This window comes from Saccostrea echinata, unplaced genomic scaffold (genome assembly GCF_033153115.1).
Source record: "Saccostrea echinata isolate AGI-Se365-2 ecotype Australia unplaced genomic scaffold, CSIRO_AGI_Sech_v1 ptg000027l, whole genome shotgun sequence".
Classification (NCBI taxonomy): Eukaryota; Metazoa; Mollusca; class Bivalvia; order Ostreida; family Ostreidae; genus Saccostrea; species Saccostrea echinata.
The window spans coordinates 7962090-7980282 of record NW_026889776.1 but is presented as its reverse complement, the minus strand read 5'-3'; the positions used below and the strand labels follow the sequence as shown (position 1 = coordinate 7980282).

Genomic DNA, 18193 nt, shown 5'->3' with positions numbered 1-18193 from the left:
TCTCAAGAACCACTGGGCTGTAAAAGTTGAAACTTAGGTGAGACCTTCATTACATAGTGTAGATTCAAGTTTGTTCAAATCATGACCCCCAGGGGTAGGATGGGGCCACAAGGGGGGATCAAAGTTTTACATAGGAATATATAGAAAAAAAATCTTTAAAAATCTTTTTCTTAAGAACAACAAAGCCACAATTAGGCATATTGATATGGAATTATCCTCAGGTAGTGCAGATTCAAGTTTGTTCAAATCATGACCCCCAGGAGTAGGGTGAGGCCACAATGGGGGATCAAAGTTTTACATAGAAATATGTAGGAAAAATCTTGAAATTGTTTTTCTTAAAAACAACAAAGCCACAATTAGTCATAATTTATATGGAATCATCCTCAGGTAGTATAGATTCAAGTTTATACAAAATCATGACCCCCGGGCGGGGGGGGGGGGCACAATGGGGGATCAAAATTTTACATAGGAATTTATAGAAAAAAAATCTTTAAAAATCTTTCTCTCAAGAACAACAAAGCCACAATTAGTCATATTGATATGGAATCATTCTCAGGTAGTGTAGATTAAATTTTGTACAAATCATGACCCCCAGGGGTAGGGTGGGGCCACAATGGGGGATCAAAATTTTACATAGAAATATGTAGAAAAAAATCTTGAAAAATCTTCTTCTCAAGAACAACAAAGTCACAATTAGTCATATTGATGTGGATCCATCCTCAGGTAGCGAAGATTCAAGTTTGTATCAAATCATGACCCCTCGGGGTAGGGTGGGGCCACAAGGGGCGATCAAAGTTTTATATAGGAATATACAGAAAAAAAACTTGAAAAATCTTCTTCTCAAGAACAGCAAAGCCTTGTTAAGTCATATTGATATGGAAGCATTCTCAGATAGTGTAGATTTAACTTTGTTCAAATCATGACCCCCAGGGTTAGGGTGGTGCCACAATTGAGGATCAAAGTTTTACATAGGAATACATAGGAAAAAACTTCAAAAATCTTCTTCTCAAGAACAGCAAAGTCATGTTTAGTCATATTGATATGGAAGCATCATCAGGTAGTGTAGATTCAAGTTTGTTAAAATGATGGGGGGGGGGGGGGGGGATGGGGTAGGGAGGGTCCACAATGGGGGATCAAATTTTTAACAAGGGAATATATAGGAAAAAAATCTTTAAAAATCTTCTTCTCAAGAACAGTAAAGTCATTTGTTATATTGATATGGAAGCATCCTCAGGTAGTTCAAAATCCAAGCCCCCTCCCCTTTAAACTTTTCAATACTGAAGTGATTTGTGCTTTTTCCTAGCCAATGTGCTCAGGTGAGCGATGTGGCCCATGGGCCTCTTGTTTTTGATACAATATATTCATTAATCTAGATATGTATCAATATGTTTGATGCAGCCCTAATTTTTGCTGGTTCATAAAATAACTAAAAAATAAACAAATGCCAAATGTTGGCATGGTTGGCATTGCAACTGTATCTTACACATTCAAATCAGGCCATTCTTACGAGTTTTGGAACATGTTGGGTTCTACACTAGTTCCGCTACTACAGAGAAGACAGCTTGTTTTCAAACTGTGTCATTCAAAGTTTCAATATATGAGAAACACAACAAATCTGAATGCTTAGCCATTATACATAAATGTACTAAATGATGAATCTACTTTATTGTGTTATTTATTGACATTTGACAATCATGATTTATAAATCATTTTGAAATTTTATATGTATCATATCATAAGGTCTGTGTATTATCCCAACCCTATATACCTACATATCACAATGTATCATTTCAGCATTTATTTGTTAGTTTCTATGTTCAAGATTGCTTTTGAGAATTTTTTTACTCATATTGAGATGCCACTGTCCCACCTGCCTGCTAACGTGGAAACAAAACTCCCCTCTGTAACAAAAGAGTGCACCAATGGAGATAATCTCAAAACTTGTGTAGTAGGATCAACTCCTAACAATGCACCACTTTTCAGCATTTATATTCATTGCTTAAGGGTTTATTCTTACTAATGAAATAAGTTGTGGTGATGCATATATTTACTGTAAGACATTTGTAATAATGAAGGATTTGTGAGATATACCTTTTATCAGTTACCGTATATACTCGCGTATAAGTCGGTCTTTTGGGAGTTAAATTTTGGTCCAAAACTCTATGTCCAACTTATAGGCGAGTCATAAAAAGGTTAGTATTTTTCTGGACGGCGAAATGTAGTATTTCATAAACATTTCCATGATTATCGTTGAACAGAGTCTGGATATATTATATCAATTATGTATTCTAAGATTATACATAAAGTACAAGTTTTTGCATATTTTAATAACTTTATCTTTATCTTAAGTGTGCATTATGTATTTTTCTTAATGATTTAAATTTAAATATTGGCGTCTTTTCTAAAAATATTAATCGAAACCAGGTTTAAACATTAGAGCATTAATTTGAAATGCAAACTGACTCTGGCAAAAAGTTGTACCGACTTATAAGCGGGTCAATGGCAAATCCCTCCAAAATAACCTCAAAAAATACAACCGACTTATAAGCGGACCGACTTATAGGCGAGTATATACGGTATTTACAAACAAGGCATTTGAAGAGGATGAGCACAGTGCATTTTTTTTTTCTGAAGTTAAGGTGATTTTAAGCAAAAGAACATTTCTTGCCCATATTTAGAAAGCAAAATATTTTGACCTAGTTTGAAGTTTTTTAAACCCATTAAACTTAATTGTTAAAAAATTAAGTATGTAAACTAAATTTTGAATAAAGAGTTGGTCCTCTGTCTAAAACTTGCTCTGTGAGCAAGTTGAAATTACAATGCCTTTCATGATTCCTTCACAAAAAATGGGGTGATGACCCACAATATTAATAAATTATAGGTTTTAAATAATATTTTATATTTCATAAATTAAACAGTGAAATTTACAAAAAAAAAAAAAAAATTATTCATTTTTAAACTGTTGTTACATTTAGGCATGTGGGTATATGTACATATCCTGTTAAAGTCTTTGTGTATCACATTATATCATGATATACTTCAGACAAATTAGTACACCTGTAGTTTTGAATACAATTCATACATTGATTTCATTTGCCACAATGGTCTCTTTAATACTGCAATAATGCATTTGGTCTTCCTAATGCATGTATAATGCAGGTACTGTATATACTCTATGTCCAACTTATAGGTGAGTCATAAAAAGATTAGTATTTGAAACCAGGTTAAAACATCAGAGCATTGATTTGAAATTGTCAATTGATTCTGGCAAAAAGTTGTACCGATTTATAAGTGGGTCAATAGCAAATCCCTCCAAAATAACCTCAAAAAATACCACTGACTTATAGGTGGACCACTTTATAGGCAAGTATATATACGGTATAGTTTTTGTTGAATTTTGCTAACAGCAAAACACTATATATGAATAATGAATTTTGGAAAAAAAAAGATTATTAAGTTTAATGATGCATGTATGTAGTATAGAAATATTGTTCATATGCCTGTACATGGTACAAATATGCATTTTACAGAGTGTACATATGCCAGAATCATATGGACCCCAGACTGGCCCTGGTGATTCCGTTAAGAAAAAAGAAGAAAAATCCGTGCTTGTGCTCATTGGTCATTGGACAAAGGTAAATAGATTTATTTCATAAAACTAAACATGTAAATTACTAGGATATTAAAATATCACAATTAAAATATATGTACTGATTTATATATATATATGGATATCAGTTGGTCTCCTTGATGGAGTTAAATGCATTTGTTATCCCTTTTAAGTGGATCATTTAAATATTATGCAGTTTATTTAGAAGCTCTTTATTATCTGCACTATTCACTTTTACAGGGTGTATGCCAGAATTTTTTCAAGAACAGTCTGAATCTGACATGGAAAAAATGAAGAAAAACAGCCTTCCTGTTTATAAATCTACATTCTGACAAAGGGTAATTTTGTTTAGTTCAATTAGAAGTGCACATTTAATTTCAGTTGCTTTCCTTAATGATATATTATAGCATTTTTATTCCCTTATGAACAATATGTATACTTGTAAAGCATGTATCACAAAATCTTCTGCAAACAAAGTTTTGGGTGTATAGTGTTTGTTGTTTAACGTCCCTCTTGAGAATTTTTCACTCATATGGAGACGCCACCACTTGTCGGTGGAGAGCTGCAAATTTTTGTCCTATACTCAGCACTTACGGCCATTGAGCATTGAGGGATCTTTATCGAGCCAGCACCTACTATGACATGGGACCTCGGTTAATACCTCTGTCTCATCTGAAGAACGGGTCTCCACGTCCCACAGTGGGATTCAAACTCGCGATGTAAGGATCAGCTTCTTTCTCCGCGACTCTAGAGTAGACGCTCTAACCACTGCATCTGCTCTACTTTGGCAACTTTGGGTGTATATAAGCATAGGAATCATCATGTCCATCTGTCTGTTCATGTGTTTGGCCACTTTAATGATTAGCTTTTTTGTTCCAATTCTGGCTAAGATAAATTGATTTAAGTCATCTAAATACAAACAAATTAAGGGAAATTACTATGGTATTGGAATGAACATTTTGGAATACTGTCTAATTGTTCCATTGTAGTTGGTTTCTTTAATGTTGAAATAATGCATCTGGTCTTCCTAATGCATGGCATACGCTGTATGCATGTGTAATGTTAAAGTTGGCTGAATGTAAAACAGTTCTTGCGTTATGACAAAGGTAAATAGATTTAGTTCATGTAGCTAAACATGTAAATTATTAGAGTACTAAAATCTCAAGTTTTGAATACTGATTTACACGTGGAGAGTAGTTGGTCTCCTTAATGCAGTAATAATACATTTGGTCTCCCTTATGCGTATGGTATATTATATAAATTTAATGACTGACATGTACGAGGGTTGATCCAAAATTTCGTGGAATTTCTTCATATTTTATTTATTTATTAGTGAAAGTGGTTGAATACTGATTTACATGTGGATAGTAGTTGGTCTCCTTAATGCAGTAATAATACATTTGGTCTCCCTTATGCATACTGTATATTATATAAATTTAATGACTGACATGTACGAGGGTTGATCCAAAAGTTCGTGGAATTTCTTCTAGTGTTGTACCGATAATCAGAAAACATTGATTGTCGACAAAAAATGCTACCTATTCCGATGATCGATTATAGTTTTTCATAATCGATCATCGGAAACATACTTCTAATACAATACATTCCGGAATTATCCATTTCTGGTTTAAAATTTATTTCTTCTTAATGAAAGAAAATGGCATCTGCATCTGATACTATCCAACTAGCATGAAGCAGAGGTGATTAAGAACCGAAGATGCATATATAGGGCTTAAAAAAATTATTTTTGTTTCCTGTAATAACCCGACCGACCCATTCAATTTACCCCCGGGTGAATTTTTTTTTCTGCCAAATCTGTGTTTGCTCTTTGGTTTGATAAATCAGCTGATTCTTTTTATTCAAAAAATATTAATTGTATCTTTTATTTGAGATATAAAATATGCAACTTAGTCAACATTCACCTTAAATATAAAGAGTGATCAATTCCCCCCACAACTTTTTGAAGTTCGTTTTCTGCCGCTAGGCAGCCATGTTGGGTGTCCACTGTAAATATTTTTAGGTCTAGAAAGTGTAAAAGAAGCAAAACAACAAAGAAAATAATATATTATGTATTTTATATATTCATGTTAAAGAAATAAATGAAATTATTGTAATAGTCTGCTTTTTGTATACAAAACTATGAAGAAATCTGATTATAATCGGTGAAATCGCATCAGAAGCAGTAACCGATTCCAACCGATTATCGTTTATGAAAATTAACCGATGTCTCATCACTAATTTTTTCATATTTTTTTTAATTTATTAGTGAAAGTGGTTGAATACTGATTTACATGTGGAGAGTAGTTGGTCTCCTTAATGCAGTAAGAATACATTTGGTCTCCCTTATGCATACTGTATATTATATAAATTTAATGACTGACATGTAGGAGGATTGATCCGAAAGTTCATGGAATTTCTTCTTATTTTATTTATTTATTAGTGAAAGTGGTTGAATACTGATTTACATATGGATAGTGGTTGGTCTCCTTAATGCAGTAATAATACATTTGGTCTCCCTTATGCATATGGTATATTATATAAATTTAATGACTAACATGTACGAGGATTGATCCGAAAGTTCATGGAATTTCTTCTTATTTTATTTATTTATTAGTGAAAGTGGTTGAAAATTACAAATAAGAATATAGACACTTGTTGAATTTTTTAAATAAAAAAATATTTTAAATATTAATGATAGTAACTCTATGGCAGTTGCCATAGCAAAGGATGTTTTAAAATGCAGGGGAGACATTTACTCGTTCATTTTCATTTTAATTCTTAATACGTGAAATAAGAAAAAACCTGCACTAAGTGGCAAATAAAATGAGAATTTTGTCATTATTACGATTCCTTGACCACTAATATACCTGTCTGTGAGAGTTTTACTGATTTAACTTGATATTTAGACTATTAGTTGATGATTTCTTGTTCATCTTTTAATTGTTAGAGAATGTCACATTTCAGTCAAGTTATAAGTTTTGATAAAATCTTAGGAACACTCTGACTTAAAGGGGTATACTACTGATACAGGCTGGAGAAAAATGCATTTAGCAACTGATTTTCCAGTGGCGTGAGAAATTTAAGAACAATAGAACTTCCATGAGGTTGATTAAAGGTGTGGCTGCTTTTGGAGGGTCTGTTTTTCTCGTAGACAAATTAAGCCATGATGGATGTTGACCGCTGACGTACTGTGCTGGACTTTGCTACTGAAATTGGAACATCATATGGAAAGATGGGGAGTATTTTTGAAATATGAGTGTAATATAAAGATAAGTCGATTGGTGTGAGAGGATACCCAGGCTTTTCTTGAGAGAAAAAAGGAGAAAAAGGCAGAATATTCTGTAGAATTACTTAGTTGAATTGAACATGAGGGCGAGATGCTCCTATAACATGACATGACATACTTAACTTGACGTTACGTCGAAGTCTCTCCCGGATTTTAAAACTATCAGTGTTCAGAAAGCTCATGTGACCTTATTGGTAATTGGAATGTGGTGAAATTTTCCAGTATTGTTGCATAATGACTCTATATTATAAATATGCCTATTGTTTGCTTTCATCAAATCACAATAAAATTTTAGAAATAATTAAATTCCATGAACTTTTGGATCAACCCTCGTATTAGAAAAAAGATGGATCTAAGATTGAACAGGTTATAATTCACCTGAGTCATTTAAATTACTTATTGCTATCTGTTTTTGTTCAGTCATCATGTGTCAAGTATTGTATGTATGTAAACTATTGAACATTTTCAGCTCCTTTTCTGGAACCAGTTTCAACTAATTTCTCGGTTGAAGTACTGTATAGGGGATTAATTTCAGGGGTTGTAATTTTCATGTTTTTCTCTCCTCTGACACGAATTCGTGGAATCGGTATATAATAAAGGTTACATGTACCTCCCTTCAATGTCTATATCCGTTTAATCCATAGCGTAGTTAGAAGGCATTAATCAGCGTTATGTATTCACTTCACGAACAACAGGGTAGATTTATATATACATCAGCAAGTTCGATAGTTATTTGAATGATTTTTCAAAACCAAAATGTCGATAAAAACATGATAATGCAGGTAACAAATGCACGTCGTAACATAGTTAAGTACGGGTATTCAAAACCCATGACCCTAGTGTTTTGATTGATGAAACATGTAGCGTTGGCTATTAAAACAGTTTTTTTTTTTTTTTAACAAATACAGGTTATTATCTGCTGAGTGATCTAAATTAATGTCAAGCGTGGTAATTAAAATAATTGAATGACAAGTACGATTCGTAAAACTGAAATGACCATGCACTGCACGTATATTTACCTATCGTAGTCTATTCTCAAATTTCCAAATAGAAGATGGAGGTTATTGAAAACTTATTCACTGTTTCTTGAATTCACGGATTTATTCACACCATGAATATAGGGAATATTAACACCGCAAGTTATTTTCCCCCTATACAATATACAGACATAATATAGAAATGATTTTATCGACTTTCTCAATCTATCATGAATTTAAAAATGTAAATATAAGCATTTAATTGTAAGTATTAAACATTTAGCATCTCATAACCAGAGTTGGAAATTACTGACTGCCCGAGGCAGTCTGTTTTTCAGGTAGGCAAGGACAAACTTTAGATTAACCTCGGTGGTCGGGGTCATTTAAACAGGTAGTTCCTGTTTTCCTTTTTTTTTTCTTCAGGGTATAGTAAGTCTATAGAAATTAAGTAAAATATAGTATATCAAAGGAACACTTCTAGTTAAAAATATGAGATGACCTATAGGACCAATATTGGTTTCAGTCTTTAGAAAAAGCTTATCGATATATGTTCCGGTCACTGACTTTAGGTCACATGTGTGTAGTTTCTTGTTTCTCATGTATTGCTTTAGTTCTACATTAATGGTAATCTAACAACCAAGCTTTATGATATACGTGATGACTTTAACTTTTCAATCGTCAACTTCCCTTACTTATTCAGCAGTATACCTTCATCACCTGTATACGGGGTTTATATCTCTCAGTTGATTCGATACGCAAGAGCATCCTCTATGTATGAACAATTTTTAAAACTAGGTAAGTTATTGACAAACAAATTGCTGAAACAAGAATATCAGCAGTCTTGTTTAAAGTCATCATTTTGTAAGTTCTATGGTCGATACAATGACCTTGTCAGCAAATACAATTTATCATTAAGTAAAATGCTGACTGACGTTTTTCATACTTATTGTTAGGCCATTATTTACACATTGAATTGTGTATGGATTTTTCCATTGTTTCCCAGTCATGACAAGGAGCACGCAGCGGGTGTGACTGGTCTGCAGGGGATGCTCACTCCTCCATGGCACCTGATCCCACCTCTGATGTTTTGGAGGTCTCTGTTTGCTCTGCTCCTATTTTGTATTTTTTGATGGGCTTTTGAGCTTGAATACTGATTGTTATCTTGATATATTTCATTCTACTCAACTGTGTGTTCATGTGATCCTACCTCAGTATTTACAAAATGATACATCCTTTGTTTGAAGGTCATTCTTGCTGTCTGACTGAGTAATGGCAACGGGACATAAAACCTTAACTGACCTTTCCACATTTTTTTCTAATCTGAAAACCCTTATGCATTTTTAGCATAACATATCGCCAATGCACACATTTTTCCCAAGGAATGAACTGCATCTACTCTGCATAGAACAGTATCTCTCCCACTGGCACAACAGTACTATTACACGTCATTATGTTCTTGAAAGGCAAACACAGCAATTATTGCTCGGCATGATTTTTTTTTCGTGACACCTGCAGTATCGAGTAACACGTCAAAGTGAATGATTCATGTCCTCAAACAAAGTGTGCTTACAATGAGGTTTAGTTCCGGTTGATTGCGTTTAGTTAAAGAGAATTTATGATCTGCATTTCCATAGATGTCTTTTATATCAACACCAAACATGCATTTAAGGAAGAAAATATATTAAGTAAAATGCAAAAGCCTGTATTAAAAAATCAAAGGACAAGTGCACTTAAGCAATGCTTAATGGGCCCTTTTTCAGTGCCGTATTACTTTAGAATGTATTACCAAATTGTTCTCTTTTGGTAATAGTTAAACACAAGTGGACATTTCTAATTAAAATCACATTAAAACATCATCTAAATCAGCATGGATTTGAAACAAATGAAGTTTTTTAAATGCCTATAGATACCCCAAATCCGGGAAAGTCGTACGGAACCTATTTTGAGTTTCGTTCATTTAAATCAAGGGGAGGAGACATTTAAATCAGACACTTGAACAATCTGATGGTGGATCATTGACAGGCACGTTTGCTGAATGATACTTCTTGTGCTATTTTACCTGAGAAAAAAATCGAATGAAGTTGTATAGATACCTGTATCCATAGTGATCAAACTAAGGAATTTGCATGCTTGCATTTGAAATAATACAATAAGTATTAACATTAGTTCCTTTAAATTTTAAAATGAAAAAAAGTGTATTTAGGTGGCTTTCAATACCAGTACCATTGTCTTGCATGAATGTTAAAAATGTTTGACACTTTTATTTATGATGACATTTTAACGACACTAAACTCTCCTAACCATCCCGTGTTCCTAAAACCAAATACATACAAACTTCTCTATGCGGCTTGACTTTGATATAATGATACAAAACATGGCTATGTTTTACAGTGAGCATCTTTGAGGAATGTTTACCTGGGTAGAACTCACGTGACTACCAGTATTTTAAAAAATATATTCCACGGGTGGGTTCAACATAGGTCATACAGGTAAATAGCTCTTGCTTGTTATAGGAAAAACATTGAACTTTTCATACATTTTTAATATTTAAAGTACAAGCCTAATCATGTACAAATTTCCTACTTTCACGCAAGTTTTATAAATGTATAATGCATTTTTTGTCAATCGTACAAGTTTGTACAATGTTAGGCTGACAATAAACAAAAGCTTTGAAATGAATGACCGTCCTCGATTTACTACAGAAAATCACGAATATTGGCTGACCCCCTACCACATTGTATGGCTTTGCTCTTTGTATATTTATGAATTTCAGCGATAAAATTTGTTGAATCTTATGGTTTAGATATCAATTAATGATCTGAGATGGAAAATTATGCTTAATTTAATTCTTCATTTTTTCACATTTTACCGGGGCCCATAAGTGCACTCGTTCTTTAGTGTTTATACAGGTAAAAAGTTTGAAAAAATAAAAATGTGCCAACAAATGGTTTTGAACCAGTACACTAAAAATGTTCATGGTGAGAGTCTGCGGTCTATCGCTCTGGGCTATGCTGACTATGAGGACATTTGTAATAAATATAAACCAGTATGATAGAAATAGGTTTTCACGTTTTTTGTAGGTTTTTTTTTATGAATTTCGACCCTAGGCACCTCTAAAAGAACCTTGTTTTAAATAATTGCTTACTAGATCAAAATCTATCAAAATTTCATAATTTAATTTAGGAGCAGGCAAAGAGTGATTATATTGCATCTATTGGGTATAATTTTCTTATCAGAAAATTGTAGAAATATGCAAGGTTAATTAATGACAACATTTATTTTTCCTTTTTGCCTAATACTTTTATGATTTTCACTAATAAATTGATTATTGAAAAAAGCCTTTAATATGACTGCTGATTTTATCTCCATCTGTTAATTTTCAACACCTTTTCTCATGATTATAGTAGATAGAGAACAGATTATGATTTCTAACATTTACTTTTACAGATCATTTCCTTGAGATAGGTGGAACCAACAGTCAAATACAGACACTTTTAAGAAAAGTAAAAATCTGGCTCAGGTAAAAAAAAAAATCATTTACAGTTTTAACAATTAGTAATTTTACCTTAATTAACTGGAACAAGATGTGTTTGTGAAACACTATGCACCCGGCGGCAACAAAGTTCGAAAAAGCTATTTTTAGCATATAGGTCACAGTCAAGGTCACAAGGTCATTGACCTTGGTGTCATTTGAAAGAACTTAATGAGTGGAGTATGCATACCAAATATGAAGTCTCTCTCTCTCATGATTCAAAAGTGATGGTGAAGGTTAAAGTTGACAACAGACAGACAAACAGACAGACAGGACAAAAACAATATGCGCCCCCGATCTATCGATCCGGGCACATAAAAATCTCATTTGACGAAATACAGGTCAAGAATGAAGAGTTTAAAGCCTAGCAGGGATTTTGGTCAATAATTACAGGTAATCTGCAGTCCCTCTCGAGAATTTTACACTCATGGAGATGCCACCACTTGCCAGTGGAAAGCTGCAAATTCTGTCCTATACTCTGCACTCACTGCCATTGAGCAGTGAGGGGTCTTTTTCATGCCAGCACCTACTGTGACACAGGACCTTGGTTTATAAGGTCTCATCCGAAGGACTGGTCTCCGTGTCCCACAGTGGGATTCAAACCTGCGACATAAGGATCAACTCCTTATTTCGCGACCATGGCGCCACGCTTTGACTAGCTCAGTTTTAAAGAAATCATTCAAGATATTTTTTATCAAACTTAATATGCTGATACATATATAATAAGTAAGACCTATTCAACTATTTCAAAAACTTTTGACCTTTCCTGTGACCTTGACCTCACTTTCCTTCAATTTGCATTTTGCATGGTTTTAAAACCATTTAAAATATTGAAATCTAAGGTTATGCATCTATACATAATTTGGTGAGAATTTATCATCTATATCCATTTTTTTTAGATTTCAATTTAAATTTTAAAGAAACTTTTCAAGATATTCTCATCAAACTTCATACACTAACACAAAATTTCATGTTGCATTACTATATACTCGGCGGGCATATATGTCCTATGGACATATTTCTAGTGTATTGCTATTTCTGTTGTTTGTTTACTTCCGGTCAGTAAGTACCCCCTAGGGGCAAGCCCCAGTCCTTTTTTCTTTTCCAGGGTTGCAACAGCGCCCCCTAGAAAAACAAGTTGCACCATCCAATCAAATCGTGTTTTGTGCTGCTTTATGCCAATGAAATTAAGGCTAGACAGCATATGTATTATATTCTGACCAATGGGGTTGCTGTATTTTCAAATAATTAGGATAGACTTACCACTTCAGCATTCCTTTCATCACTGAAGTGATATACATGGTCAAAAATTGACTAACTTTCATTTTTGTGTCAACTGCAGAGCAGAACGACACTTAGAGATCACTTTACCTGGTGTCTGTCTGTCCGTCTGTCACACCTTATATCTCCAAAATTTTGAGAGGCAGGGTTTTGATAATTAGCATTTATATATGTTTTTGAGCTCATGATACTATACTTTGAAACTGTATGAAATTCAGTTACCACACAAACTTATATTTAAAGACTATGAAAATACATTGGGATCAGTATTCCACAATGAATCGTGTTGACTGACAAAGTGACAATTAAAGTAAAGACAGTCTGAAATTCCTTTCCTCCGAGGATTGTTGGAAGCACCTACATGTGTATTAATAAAATGATAAATAGTTATTCATCATAATTTCAATTTAATTATTCATTTGAGGACTGGGGAACCATATTTTCTTTGATTGCCAGATTCTATCCCAGTCTTTTGCTTTTGGATCTTTTTTTTTCCTTGCAGGCAAATGCATGAACCTCCATGCTAATATTAAATTAATAGCTGACCACTCTTAGATTTATTTACCTCTTTAATGACGATACCTAGCAGGTGACATATACATTCCTTGAAACACTCTAGTTCCTATTTGATTTTCACTAATATAAAGATTATTGAAAAAAGACTAAGGTGCTCTATAGTGATCAGTCTATTCATTCATCTGTCTGTCAAATACACATATTCCTTGTTCAGAATACAGGTTACTCTAAATACTTCAAACTTTATATTTTTTAATTAGATACATGTAGCTGCTTTGGAACATCTGAAAGGTCTATTATATTATCACTAGTTTTACTAGTTTTCTTCTTGTAAGTTGAATATATTTTAAACTTTTAAATTTTTATTTTTTCCAGGTAAGAAAGAAATTCAGGAGTTCTTAAATTGCCCTTGGAGTTCTTGGATTGCATCAAACTGCTAAAAGACCTCAACAAAAACAGTGTCTTGAAAATAAAAATGAAAATATTCAGTGAAAAAAAAATGATGAAAGAGCCACTAAAAATCTTCAAGCCTTTGAGCTGAAATCTGGAAGTCAATCTGTGGACTTAACTAGTATGTCTTACTAAGTCATCATTTGTGTATAATAAATACACTAAACTGTAAACACTTGTTAAAATGTGTATAATTTTTAGATATAATTTGTAGCTCACAGACTTCAATAGTTTCATGTAATTTAAGTAATAATGAAAATTTCCTGTTGTCTAGCTAGATTAGAAACTATTATTGTCCAATTTTGGATATTGTGAAATAATTCATCTAGTATGCATACATGTGTGTACACTTACGTGTAAATTAATTATTACAGCAAATTCAATCGATCATTAAGTTGAATGTTGACTAATGTTTTTCATCGAAATTGTTTACACTGAATTGTTTGTGGATTTTTCCATTTGCCCAATCATGTCAAGGAGCACATGGCAGGAAATGCTTTCTCCTCCATTGCACCTGGTGTTTTTAGCGGTCTGTGTTTGCTCTGCTCTAATTTTGTATTGTTTCAATGGACTTTAAAGCTTGATCACTGTTGGTAATCTTCATATTTCATATACTATTAGAGTACTGGAAGAAAACTGTAAAGATTTAACATACAGTATAATGCATGTATATTGCACTTTAAGTACGGTGTATGTGGTTAAGAAATGTTAAATCCTCTCACAGTGCATTGAATTTGTTGAAAATTAGAAAATGTGTTGAAATTTTTTTTGAAATAATTTTACTAGATTGCAGTTTTTTTAAATCATGCAAGTAAGAAATTGCTAAATATTTTTTAGCTTTTCTGGACAGTCTAGATGAGTTCTTACTATATACCTAGCATTGTATCCCAGTTAAAATTTAAGGAGCAAGGTTCATTCCTAAGCTCTACCTGGACAAACTTGCATGGATTAAAGCACATTAACAGATTTACTTCAGATGCTTGACCTGATCTACATTTTCCTCATGTGTTTTTTTTTGTTTTTGTTCGTTTGTTGTTTAGCATCCCTCTCAAGAATTTTTCATCCATATGGAGATGCCACTACTTGCTGGTGGAGAGCTGCAAAATTTGACCTATACTTTGCACTCAGGGCCTTGAGCAGTAAGGGATTTTTTTTGTGCCCACATCAACTGCTAGGCGGGACCTCGGTTTATATGGTATTATCTGAAGGACTGGTCCCCACATCCCCAGTGGATTTGAACCTGAGACTTAAGGATTAAATCCTTACTCGCGACTCTAGATTACAAACTCTATCCTTTGCGCCACATGGGGGATTTCACAAGATTAAGTGTTTTGAGCAGTCCTATTCTCATGTAATTATAAACTCTATGTTGAACAAACCTGCAAAGATGATGTATGTACATGTAAATGTTTCAGGGTACCAATCCTTGATTTGACTTAGATTTTCTGGATTAATGACCAGTTTTTAGAGAAGGTTCATTCAAAGTAACAATATACTCATTGGTGATCAGTAAACATAGATGATATATCCTGCTTCTGATGCTGGATGTAACATACATTTTCAGGGTTATTGAGCAGTTTAATCTAACCCAGACCAACTTGCATAGATTTTGGATCCAGGTGATATACATTACCAGAGTGTTTGTTGAGTGAGATTTTGCCTTACTAGTAGATAACATTTATAGAAGTGAGCTTTGTATTCTTTGATTAGGTATGTTTTTTCTTTGCTCAGGATATATATACCATCAGTGCCAACTACCATACATTTTATATAATAGATGTAGCTGTTGTTCAACTGAATATGATAAAACTGTGGATGAAAATAATTTGATTTTTGTACCTTTGAATGTATTGAATTAATTTGTAAAAGCTGTTATGATACAATGTTTGATTTTTATAAAAGTTTTTAGCATATGCAATCAATAAATGTATCAACATTTTTATTTTATTATACTTTTTACCCTGCAAACTTCTTAAAAACAGAATAGTAATGCTCCATTTAACTGATACTAGGTTAGTGTCACATTGTACTGGTATATCATGTATACTGAACTGTAAATAAGAAACATCTAAATACTTTGTAAAATCACAGCATGAATCATTGGATTATGTAAGAAGTGCACTATCTTGTGCTTTGGTATGGTATTAATAATAAATGTTAAACTATCATTTTTTTTTCAAATTAACAAAGGATATGCTTGAGTGACTGTATTTTGACTAGCAGTAAAAATAAAATGATTTTTAAGCATTTGAATTATTTTGATTCATGGTCTCTGCAAGTTTAATGATAGCAAATATGTATATTGAACATGGCATCCACATATTGCTATACTGGATGGGGCATAACTTTTACTGAATCTTAATCACAACCTTGAAATTTTATGTAGTACATGTACTCTTGGTTTCAACTGGTCAAATGTATTCTTAAATCACAAAGAATTTAAACAAATGTAGGAATAGGTCAGAACTTCATCAATTAGTTGGAAAGCGAATGCACTCGGTGACGAAGCTGGGTATAAATAGCAGGAAAAACTACTTGATGTCCACTGTGAACTTTGTGTCCTCAACAAAACAATATGGAGTATACTATACTTGGTCTAAAGAATAATCTATGTCTGCATTCACTTTTAGGTTAAACTGTTTTGGGCATTGAGAGTTTGTTTGTTGTTTAACGTCCCTCTGGAGAATTTTTCACTCATATGGAGATGCCAACACTTGCCGATGGAGAGATGCAAATGACCTATGCTCGGCACTCATGGCCAATGGGCAGTGAGAGATCTTTTTCATGCCAGCATCTACTGCGACACTGGACCTCTGTTTGTATGAAGGACCGGTCTCTACGTCCCACAGTGGGATTCAAACATGTGACAAAAGGATCAACTAACTCCACGACTCTAGAGCAGAGGCTCTTTCCACTGCACCACGTGGGCGACAGCATTGAGAGTTAAATGTGGATATCAGAACAAGCTACTCTGGGCTTATACTCTCTATATATTGATTGATTGTATGTTGTTTAACATTCCTCTCGAGATTTTTTCACTTATATGGAGACACCACCACATGCCGGTGGAGATCTGCAAATTTTGTCCTATACTCGGCACTTACGGCCATTGAGCATCGAGGGATTTTTTTCGTGCCAGCACCTACTGCGACACAGGACCTTGATTTATATGGTCTCATCTGAAGGACCGGTCTCCCCATCCCACAGTGGGATTTGAACCTGCGACGTAAGGATCAACTCCTTACTTCGCTACTCTAGAGCAGACGCTCTAACCACTGCACCACGGGGGCAACTACTCTCTATTTAAGTCACTTGTGCAATGACTTTAGTTTAATTCGAAGTTTTGTACTGATCATGTTGAGTCACATTAGCACAAATATCTTTCTGCTGACCTTGACTAATGACCATCCGCAACTATTCTGGTTGGAAACAATATGTTAATTAATGCATAATAAGTGAAATTACTATGAAAGAAAAATGGTCTACTTAAACCACAAGTTATATTTATAAAAAATATACACTGGTCTCCTTAAGTCATATGAGAGAAACATAAAATATTAAGGAGACCATTTTTTTCATATATTTTTAGGAGGCATTTATTATGAAAAAATAAAGCAAGAGTCGACTAAATGGTGTTCTATAGATCTTTGATCTGGTATTTCTTTTTAGAAAAAAGCAAATTTAAAAAATCTGTATATTGTCTCCTTAAGCCATATATAATGGTCTGGTCTCCCTAGTCCTTAAATCAGAGTTATATATATATATATATATATATATATATATATATATATATATATATATATATATATTAATTAAATACTTAACAACTCCAACAGATTAATACATACTCCCATTTGCAAAATATTTGCAAAAATCAGAAACATGGAGAATATCTTCGGTCAATATCTGTCATCCTGGGTCATTATAAATGCATATTGACCTACATTGAGTCCATATTTGTATAATATATATATATATATATATATATATATATATATATATATATAGTCCATATTTGTATAATATATATATATATATATATATATATATATATATATATATATTAATTAAATACTTAACAACTCCAACAGATTAATACATACTCCCATTTGCAAAATATTTCATTATTAAAATTTTTGGGAATTGTCTTTTTTTTTCAACCAATACCGTAATTTTGAAAAATTATAGAGATATGGGTGTTTCCGGGACGTGACTTGGAAGTGACAAATATCTCATTTGTAGCCTCAGTTTTAATGTATTTCTCGCAGAAGAAATGTTTTTTAAAAAGCTAAAGAAAAATTAAGAATTGTTCCACGGACTTGAGATCGGTTTGATTTGCAGGAAATTCTTTGCCCAATTCTTTGAACAGATAATTTGGTGATATATTTAACAACCCTAAAATATTATTACATACAAATTTTTGAGAAATAGTTCATAATTTTAATTATTGGGAATTATTATTTTTTATAATTCTACTAAGACCGGTATTTTGAAAATTAGTAGCTATATATTTGTTGCTATGACATGACATAGAATTGTCA

General features: G+C 33.1%; 1 long non-coding RNA gene across 1 annotated transcript; it reads left to right on the top strand.

Annotated features, from left to right (window-relative positions):
* Positions 1-3582: 3582 nt before the first annotated feature.
* LOC133193348 (uncharacterized) lies at positions 3583-14311 on the top strand. The gene is made up of 3 exons (XR_009721912.1): positions 3583-3635; positions 3851-3948; positions 13578-14311. It is a non-coding gene; the product is annotated as an uncharacterized LOC133193348 (long non-coding RNA).
* Positions 14312-18193: the final 3882 nt, after the last annotated feature.